This window comes from Perognathus longimembris, chromosome 4 (genome assembly GCF_023159225.1).
Source record: "Perognathus longimembris pacificus isolate PPM17 chromosome 4, ASM2315922v1, whole genome shotgun sequence".
NCBI lineage: Eukaryota > Metazoa > Chordata > Mammalia > Rodentia > Heteromyidae > Perognathus > Perognathus longimembris.
In genome coordinates, this window is record NC_063164.1 from 88,481,491 (window position 1) to 88,492,868 (window position 11,378).

Genomic DNA, 11,378 nt, shown 5'->3' on the forward strand with positions numbered 1-11,378 from the left:
CTTTGCAGGGTGGGGAGGTTCTGGTCTGGCGCAGCCCGCATAGCTTTGGTGGCGACAGGGGGCGGGGCCGGCGAGGCCCCAGTGACCCGGGCGCCTCCCACCGGGCTGAGGGACCCAGCCTGCGGCTCCGGAGCCGGGCCGGGCCGGGCTGCCGCGTGACCGCCGTGGTCACCCCGTACTTAATCACTACTCGCTCGTGCACCGGGCTGGCGACGCTTGCCCTCCCCAGAGCCAGGCGGCCCAGGGGATTTTTGTGGTGGCTCGTTCTGAAATGTCAAAGCCACCGGATTACTCAGAACTGAGTGACTCTTTAACGCTAGCCGTGGGAACAGGAAGGTTTTCGGGACCACTGCACAGAGCATGGAGAATGATGAACTTCCGTCAGCGGATGGGATGGATTGGAGTGGGACTCTATCTGTTAGCAAGTGCAGCAGCATTTTACCATGTTTTTGAAATCAAAGACTGGCTTTGGAACACATCCAACAGCACCCGGAGGCGCCCCGGGAAGGAACTACATAGACACACTCCTTGAAAGCTCGGTTACTTTCTCTGCCTTTTTGGTTGTGGACAATTATTTTTCTCATACCTTACTTACAGATGTTTTTGTTTCTTTATTCTTGTACAAGAGCTGACCCCAAAACTGTGGGCTACTGTATCATCCCCATATGCTTGACAGTTTTTTGCAATCGCCACCAGGCATTTGTCAAGGCTTCTAATCAGATCAACAGACTCCACCTGATTGACACATGAACTCTGTGTCCATTTTTCCTTATGATTACAAAACTGCCAGTTCTTTATGGAGTCTGACCACAAGACTACAGTTTCTCCACAGATCTCAGGAAGTTGTGGTGTAGGGTAGAGGCTTTTTAAATGTGACATGGAAACTATATCTGAATAATGACTTTTTAGGTAAAGCCTGACAGAACATACAAAATCATGTCGGTGACTTCAGATTTTGGAAGGAAAATTGTGTCTTTGTTATTTGCAGTCCTTAGAAACTTGAATAAGTATCTGAACTCATGTTTCTATTCTACTGTGCAACATAGTGGTGATTCAGAAATTTTTCCTTTGGAGGAAAAATGAATATGAACATTCCCATTGTGTTGTGTTAAAAGGTCCAACCATGGTCATAAAATTTATACAATTACTTGGTTTGCTTTTAAAATTCTTCATATACTAGAACATTCATTTACCTTATAGCTAAGCCAAATGTTTATGCTTGCTTGCTTTCAGCTTGTGAGGAGCTAGTATAAAGTACTGAGGTGTTTTTTCTTTCTTTCTTTCAATACTAGGGATTAAACCCACGGCCTTTCACAGGCCAAGAACACTTGTATAGCAGACCTACAAACACCCCAGCCACAATAGTTGTCTTCATAAGCAGAATTTGCTCTGAATAATGTCTAAGTCATTACTAATGCTACCAGTTTTAAAGAATTTTTTGGGAGAGACTAAATTATTTAAAAAATCTAGAAGTAACTTGTACATAAATCATGGGAAACAATATGGTCAAAGGAAAATATCTCAGGTAATTTAGTCCAGTACTTATCAGAAGAGCGTGGTACCTTTCCAAAGCTGCCATTTTGTCATCTTGATTTTTCTTTCTGGGCCAAGGCTGGGTATTTCCACGAAGATGTGATCCTTGTACCTCCTTTGCATTTCTGTCTGTTACCAATACCAATAGGAAAATACTAAATTCTTTTCTGGGTAAGATAAAATTATGTGTTTTTTTTAACTGATACTGAAGGCGTGAGCCAGGCTTTTCAAGTTTTTGCTCAGATTTTACTACAGCTGACACTCTACCACTTAAGCCATACTTCATCCATTTTCTGCTTTTTGGTGGTTAATTGGAGATGAGTTTCTTGGCTTAGTCTGCCCAGAATGATTCTTGATTCTCAGATCTCAGCATCCTGAGTAGCAAGGATTTTAGGCATGAGCCACCAGTGCCTGGCTATTTAGTTATGTTAACATACAAAAACATTTTACTGTTTCACTAATGACATTGTTTTATCGTGACACATTGTTTATCATAATTTGATAGGCTTTGTCTTAAGAAAGCCAATAGATAAATATGTGCGATCATTTTAAAAAATCTGCAACATTTAAAATCCCTACTTCTGGACCATGTTGGGGAGTCATCATGCATTAGTATTTTTGGCCTATGGCAATATAATTAGGTATTAAACTGGCTGTACATTACAACTACCAAGGAAATAAAATCAGTTGCTAATGTCCACCCACCAAAAAATAAAACAAATAAAAACATAATCAGAAAAACTGAAAGCATTTTCCTAAACAGAAACCTAAATTTTTCCTTCTCCTTCCCTATCTCTATTCATCTACTTCATTGATATCAAAAGAGTCTAATCAAATTCAAGGTCTTTATGTTTTCAGCAATTGAAAGATTATTTTTTTAACTGAAGGTTAGTTCTCTACTACTTGAGCCACAACTCCACTCCTGTTATCCATGTTTAATTGGAAATAAGAATCCCATGGACTTTTCTGCTCAGGCAGGCTTCAGACCGTGGTCTTCAGATCTCAGCCTCCTATATAATAGTTAAGATTACAGACCTGAGCCACTAGTGCCTGCCTAGGAAGTTTGTTGATAATTCTTTTCCTCAAAGATTCTCTATTTTGGTGAAGAGAAGCAGCCTTATAGCCCAGGACATGGAGATGACAAGGAAAATATTAGCACATTCTAGCAGATATCTTCTTATACTTTTTAGTTTCAGTAATTTTACATATCTGAGATATGTTGGACTACAAAGATAGAGTGACATTTTACTTGAGAACAATATTGATGATTGTCTCCTACTATCATCATTGTTATCACTAATTACTGTCCTTATGGTACTCAACTAAATGGAGTCAGAAATACTACCATTGCAACATCTCAATTCTGTGCACACATACATACAAAAACAGAAAGATTCTTACTACTAGCTGTAATATTTTAAGACTATTTGACACTGTCATTAAATAATTTTAAAAATATGAGTACTTTATTGATTCATTATTACATCATCTAGATAAAATGTTCATTGGCTCTTTCTCCTTTAGTTGATGATTTAGGGTTTTAATGTACTTATTCCATATTTTTGCCAGTGCATTCTTATGTATGCACTAAGCTTAATATCCATCTCTCAGGGTCTTATTAAAATCATTTTCTAAACTAAATTAATAGATCAATATCAAACAACACCATTAATGTTTGATACAGTTTATAAAACAAATGCTCAGAGAGGTAATTCCATTTATATTCTCATCAGTAATAGACCAATAGTTTATCTCAACATAATTTCAGTATCAATATGAGCTAATTTTTAAAAATTCATATTAGGCTCATATGTGTTTGTGTCTTCAAATTCAGAATTCAGACTTATGGATATGGTATATTATCCCAAGTTAAAAATATATGAAGTAGAATTAATATGTACATAAAACTTTAAATACATACAAATGTAACTATGTGAAAACATAAGCATAATACACATGGAAAGGAAACCCTTCATTCATTTAACACTTGTACAAACAACATGATGAATAAGTTCGCAGTGTTAACTATTAAGTATATCTAGTCACAGTCGTTTTGTTCACTTAAAGAAAGAAACACATTCTCTCCCCTACCCTTCTCTCTCTCCCCCGCCCAAAAATAAAGGTGATTTCTGAGAATAATTTAACGGAATGAGTTTTATTTATCATCATCCTTAGAGGAAAACTATAGGAAAAATATAGGTAGAAACCAGAAAAAAATGAGGCATTAGTCATATGCAGAAGACTATTTAGAGGTATCTGAGACACTTGAAACTTTTTTGTCTGCATTACAAAAAAAAAAGAAAAGCATAGAGGTGACTAATACCTTTGTTGGACATTTGTTTTTTAAAAATACGAATAGTATCCTATTATTAATCCTCAGACCCACGTCAGTTCCAGTCCTTTATTGTCCATAGACCCTTCCTCACCTCAATGACTATGATAAACTCTAAGTAGTCTTTTTTTTTTCCTTCAGAAAACATCAGTATCATCCAGATTCAAACAACATTACCGTATTAAGGCCCATACCACCCACATATTTTTCCTAAGTTATTTCTTATAATCAGTTGTCTTATAATACTGCCATTTAATGAGGATTTTTTATATGATAGACACAAAGGGTTTATAAACGTATAACCAGATATAACATGTTATGAGTATTCTTATCACTCTTGTTTTTTAGAAAGTCATTAGAGAGTTGAGAAAAAGTATATACCATTTTTAATGGATAGAGATGGTAAAATAAGTCCGAACAAGTCAAATTATCTGTTCTTGGTCTCTTACCTAACAAAAACAAGTGTTGTAGCCAATCCTAGATCTCAGACTTCAAACTCTTCTCCCACGTGGCCTTGCACTGTTGCATGTATGGACAATCCACTCCTGTTTCAGGGATGAAGACTTGACTCCACATTGGAAATAATCTACCATTAAATTATTCCTGCATGAATTCTGGGGCTTGTGGTCTATTAAAATTGACATTTTAAGTCTGGGAATTTAGAAGTTATTTCTGAGTAAGACATGAAATTTCAATTTTCAGGAGGCATGCTGTGCTACTGAACTAAGTCCAGAGTTGGATTAGAGCTAGTGTTTGGTGATATCGTCCATGATACCTGGGATTTTTATTTCCTGGATGGCTAATGATAACAGATGCTTTTTGTATGTTGGTTGGCCATTTATACTTAAGAAGTGTCTATTCAGCTCCTTTGCCCATTTTGAATTGTTGCACTTAAATTTTTCTATCAGATGAACAGTTGGCAAAGATTTGCTCTCATTCTGCAAGCTGCTATCTCTTCATTCTGTTGGATGCTTCATTGTGTGAACCAAAGCTACACAAGTATATTTGTTCTCTCTTATGTGGAAGTTGGCAACAGAAAAAGCTGTCTTGAATGTAGAGTAGTGTTAACTAGATGGAGGGAAAGAGAGAAACATGGACAAATGGACACTAGATTTGCATACCATGTACCTGTTACCAACAACATACCAAATCCCAGTTAGTTTAAACAGAGGCAACAGAATAGTATAGTTTTTCTTTTTTTAAGGAAAGAAAGCATTTGTAGAAGTGGTGATGAGTGCATCTCAACTAAATATTGCTGCTATTGAGTATTACATATTTTTAATTTTTTAAATTTAGACAAAATTACTTATTATCTGAAAGTTATGCAAATTCAAAGCCATAGGATCCAGTGGAATATACACTTACAAATCTATCTGTGCAAGATGATATGCCAGGTGTTATAGAAATACTAAGATAAAAATATGGTTTCTGTTCTCATGGAATTTGAACTCTACTGGTAAAGGTGAATCAGTAGGAAATTACAAGATCCAAACAAGAATATATAAGTAAAATTTCAGAGTTCACAGAGTTATGGTTTTAATGAAGAGCATGATAAGAAAATAAATAGATAACTGAGAGTTGAAAACTTAACATGCACTAGGAAATGTGCTTAATGTTTTAATATTAAATAAAAAAAGATCATCTATGGTGATACGAGAAAGAAAAGGTATGCATGATTAGGAGAAAAGAAATAAATATATTTTCCATGGTTACTTATTTTAACCCAAGACACACTTGCAACAGTTACCTAATGTTTTGTTCCTAGATATCAATACATCCAGAAGTAATTATCAGTATCTACCCATCTTTCTTATGCATATACTACTCCATTCAAAGAGGATATATTGCCCTCTAGACAAGAGACGTCTACTTCAGAAATGTATAGCTAAGTGAATAGCATGGTGTCAGTCTTTTAGCTTCCTTGTACATTTGCAAAACTGAGATTCTCTGCTTAGAATTCTTAATTACAAGACTACCTTCACAAAAAGAATCAGTGCATTATAAGTTGAAGATAACTTATTATGTGTGTTTTCTATTCGCCATATTATTACTGCTGAAGTGAAACTCTTTTTTTTTTTTTGGCCAGTCCTGGGGCTTGGACTCAGGGCCTGAGCACTGTCCCTGGCTTCTTTGTGCTCAAGGCTATAGCACTCTGCCACTTGAGCCACAGCGCCACTTCTGGCCATTTTCTGTATATGTGGTGCTGGGGAATTGAACCCAGGGCCTCATGTATACGAGGCAAGCACTCTTGCCACTAGGCCATATCCCCAGCCCTGAAGTGAAACTCTTAAGAAGTAAAATAATGTTATAGAGGGAAAAACCCCTATTGTAGGATCCTGGAATAGTAAAGAATATTTTCAAAAAAACAAAGAGAGATTGTCTACAATGTGTTGAAGAACATGAGGTAAGATCCATTATCTCACGGGATCTGGGAGAAAAAAATCTGGAAGGCTCTGACAATGGTTGGGCATTATGACTGTATAGCACTATCAGGTTCTGTCATTTCTAAGCATCCTGATGACTACCATTTGGTGCAACATGCATCTCTAAGCCTAGAATTTCTCTGAATTTTCTCAAGGTCACTGTCTTTAAAGGACACTGGGCTCATTCCTGTAGTCAGCAAGAAATACTAAGGAACGGTCACTGGGCAGTAGCTCTCTGCAGCTCACCCTGGGACAGAACAAGGCTTTCCTTGATGAACCTAGGTCTCTCCTGCCTGCACCAGGAGCTGAGTTAAACAACCAAACTCCCTTCTACAAAACTGTTCAATCCCTCTACCAGTGTTTTCCCCATTAAAAATACATTGCTTGAGGGTATGTGGCCAAAAGGGAACCCTACTACACTGTTGGTGGGAGTGCAAACTTGTTCATCCACTCTCAAAAGCAGTACAGGGGTTCCTCAGGAGGCTAAACATAGAGCTCCCCTATGACCCAGAAACCCTGATTTTGGGCATCTACAGAAAAGATTACAAGCAATACCCCCCTAAAGCCACCAGCTCAACTATGTTCATCGCAGCACAATTTGTCATCACTAAAATATGGAACCAACCCAGATGCCCCTCAGTAGATGAGTGATCAAGAAAAAATGGTACATATACACAATGGAATTCTATGCTTCTATCAGAAAGAACAACATTTCCTCATTCATAAGGAAATGGAATGACTAGCAAAAAAATCATGCTTAGTGAAGTGAGCCAGACCCAAAGAAACATAGACACTATGGTTTTCCTCACTGGTAATAATTAGTACATGTCTAGGATAGTCCTAGTAGAAGATCACAATAGCTCAATTACTATGTACATATGAACACATAAGATGATGCTAAGTGAAATGAACTCCAAGTTATGGAAATAAGTCATTTATCATTGTAGTTGTTATTTTCAACATACCATGTGAAATGATGCCATTTTCTTTTTTTTTTTCAGGCAGGAAAAAATCGTTTATTACCGAACTGCTGGCCTGTGGCCGAGATGATGCGTGGCCAAAGAGAAGGGAGAGAAGGATGCCATTTTCTTTTGTCTTTCTTCCTCAGGGTTTTATGCCTGATGTCACTGTTACTGATCTTGGTACTCTGGGTATTTCATATACATTTATTGGAACTAGGGAAGGGAAGGGGAACATCAAAATGGAGAGACAAAGGATAAAATGCAAACCAATACAAAAGCAATATTTAGAAAACTATATGCTGTAAACAAATTGTACAACTCAAGGGGAGGGGGCAGGAAAATGGGAAGGGGGAAGGTAGGAGTAAAATGAGGAATTGGGTAACAAAGACATGCACTCATTGCCTTATGTATGAAACTGTAACCCCTGTGTAAATCACTTTGACAATAAATAAATGAAAAAAAATCACACATTGCTTTTTACACAGGAATCTTTTACTAGAGAAATAGTGCATACAACTCCTTTTGAAGAAAGTGAGTACCTCACTGTAGTGAATTGGTTTCATGCAATAACTTCTGTATTTATCTTTTAGTAGAAATCAGGTCAGATGTTTTAGATATATAGACTTATTCCTTCTATTGTATATTTTGAAAACAGTATCAAAATGCTGGACATGATATTAATATGGCAGACTTACACATATATGTTCTCCCATTTATCTTAGCCATGTATCAACTATTCATAGCCATGTTTTTAATATTCTTGCATTATTATTGTAAATAAGCAAAGCCACATGTTAGAATATGGCATGCTACATCAGCATCATGTACTGCTTCCATTACTATTCTTGTTCATAATAAAATAGTAATAGCAGATTTCTGAAGGGAGTGAGATTTATATGTAAAGTGTTTACAGCTGGGTAATATTCAGATGTATGGAACAACTCTTGCACTTGGAGTTTACAATCTTTGTAAAGCATCCTTTCAAAAGAAAAAAAACAACACACAATGTTCATAAACAAGAATAGTAAGGAATTCAACAAATATGACTTGCTAATAAAATGATTGATGACATTTGTTAAGGATGACAAGGAAGATCATGTTCAAGAAAGATTTTGAGGATAGATACTGGAGCCATTGATATGTGGGCTAGAAGGAAGGGAGAAAAATTGATCTCAATTCTGACAAGCAAAAATTGGGATTATAAGTATGCAGTGGGATTAGAATTGATGGGTGCAAAAATTACTAAGAGAGAACATATAGGTGAGGGGATTTTTGTCAACACAAATTCAGTGGAGTTCTTGAGAAGACAGAGAAAAGTAGTAAGACATGGAGGGAAATCTGTGGAGGGAAGAGGACTTTTTTTTTTTTTTTTTTTTTTGCCAGTCCTGGGCCTTGGACTCAGGGCCTAAGCACTGTCCCTGGCTTCTTCCCGCTCAAGGCTAGCACTCGGCCACTTCACTTGAGCCACAGCGCCGCTTCTGGCCGTTTTCTTTATATGTGGTGCTGGGGAATCGAACCTAGGGCCTCCTGTATCCGAGGCAGGCACTCTTGCCACTAGGCTATATCCCCAGCCCCATGGAAGAGGACTTTTTGCCAAACCAACTTAGCAGAATTTCTGCTCACAGATCTACCAGGAAGAAAAGGAACCCTGATATCGTTGTCCAGTGAGAAGGAGGACACAGAGGAGCCTGATTACAGTTGGGTCCAGGTAAGAGTTTTTCTTGAAGAAATATGGCTCTAATCTATTATAGTGTCTACATGCCAGTTTGCCAATCATCTTTTCTTCTCATAAGGAACAGGCAGGAGATAAACACCTGGGAAAGAATGAAGTGTGCAGTAACTTGCCACTGTGATATGGGCTACATGAAGGCAAATAGCCCAGATATGAACAGCAAAGTGCTTCCTCTCTCTCGTGCTCAAAATTAAGCCTGATTCTTATCACTATTGGGCCAGTAGAAGGAAGAAAAATGCTAAAGAGAAAATGTGTAAGAAAGATGATAAGCCTCCGATCTGGATCGTGAATGGAACACCAGTAGGAGGATAAACATTTTCCAGTCTGGAATATGAATGGGAGAAGAAATGGGGAAGCCAGCTTCATCTGATGCCCTGGTGATAGCTGTGACCCAGTCAAGTGACATTGTACCACTGAGTGGGGAGAGGGGCTAGAGTTTCAAGGCATCAGGGAGAGGAGAGAAACCTGAAGGCTTCACCAGATAATCTAGAAGGAGACACATATGTGGCAATGTCCCGTGGAATCAGGAAGGATGTTTCCACAATAAATGTGTGAGATTTCTCTTAGGAGATAGGTAAGTTTTGCCAGGCAATGGTGAAGAAGGGTGAAAATCGAAAAGTCCAGATCAATGGATGTTGTATGTCTGTATAAAAATATCAAACAGAATCCCAGTAACACATTCAATTTATATGTAATTAAAAAATAATGTAGGAAAGCAGCTTCCAAGGGATGGAAAGAAGGGGAAATGAAGAGTTACTGTTGAATGGTCACACAGCTTCCATGTGAGATCATAAACAGGGAAGTAAATGTTTGTACAGCATGGCAAATGTATTTAACATTCACACATGCACATTGTAAAATAATGAAAATGTAAGTTACATGTATTTTATCAAAATAAAAATTAAAGCATATGTAAAATTTTTGTGCCACTCCTGAAATATTTTTTGTAAATTAGAATTATATTAAAATAAAATGTTTTAAGAATAAAAGGAAAAAGGTGAATGATGATTTAAATGAACAAGAGGGTAGAAGCATATCAGAAAGGACAAACCCCACATAGACGCGCACAGTGACTGACATCAAATCATCCCAATTCTCATAAACTTTGGCATAACCATTATCCAAGTCAGAGAGCCACTGTCATCTGCACTGTTCCTCAATCAATAGCAATTGATTCCTGCTTCCTGTGCATTGTGTGTCCTACCAGCCACTCAGATCTTCCTCTCGCTTCTGTTTTTTCTCTTGTACTCTTACTTTGTCTCATGGCATTTGACAGCATGGCTTTCCATCAAGACAGCCAATAATGTTTGATGCTTGAGCAATGGTTTCTTTTGAGGTAAAATTATTTTTCCACTTAACTATAAGTACATACTCTTTATTCCAAGAAAATTTTCTCAACATTACTTCTATCCAAATAATTAAAATATGGACAGAAGGGGAAATATGTTTTTTTAAACCAACTGCTATCTTAAAAGAAAACTGAAAATATATCAAAGTCTTATATCTAGAAGGGTAAGAAAGTGAAACAAACATCAGACAAAAAGTTAAGAGAGTGGGAAGTAATAACCAAATTAAATTAATTTTTAAAAGGGCTTTAATGTACACAAGGTAGAAAAATGTAACCAGGCTAAATGTAAAGTTTGGATTAACAAATGAGTATAGCTTCTGTGAAAGAGTGATTGGAAAAACAGTTCACCACATCTTCAACTACTGGGCAAAAAGAGATAGCAAAGAACTTTATCTGACCTACTTCTGACTTGGGGACCAGAGAAAAATACAGACTGTGATCTACAGACTGGCAGACAAGGGCATTTAAAATTCAAAGTCACGTTGTGATGTGACTGAAAAATCACAAGTAAACCTTGTGCATCCCTTGGTTTCCATCCCTTAGTAACCTAATGGAAACTAGTTCTGTGGGTTGTTGGAGGTGTGGCTACATCATATAGCCCCAGCCTTGAGTGGAGAAGCAAGCAAGTGCATGAAGCTCTATGCTCAAGCCTTAGTACTGGCACAAGAAAATGAGGAATGGGTCTAGGGTTATATTTGATCAGAAACTACCCCAAATCCTGAGGTGATAAAAATCATCCCACATGTATGGAGAGACTTTCTCCAGCCAGAAGCTTTTTGAATAGTTGTAACATTACTCATGAGCCATACGACATCCTTAATCCAGGCACAAAACCTCCTATAGCTGATGGATGCCTGTTCTGTTATGAAAACGACATCTGGCTATCCATTCCCTGTCATTGATTCAGATTTCAACAGATTTGCAAATGTAATGGCAAGAAAGGATAATCTCATTTCAAAATGCATAGCTAAATTAACAGGAAAAGCCAACACAAACAAGATCCAAAAATTTGAGAAAAAGGCAGAACTCAACCTGATATATTAAAAAT

General features: G+C 37.4%; 1 pseudogene; it reads left to right on the plus strand.

Moving 5' to 3' along the window:
- The first annotated feature begins 266 nt into the window (after window positions 1-266).
- Window positions 267-750, plus strand: LOC125350050 (annotated as a pseudogene).
- The last annotated feature ends 10,628 nt before the right edge of the window (window positions 751-11,378 follow it).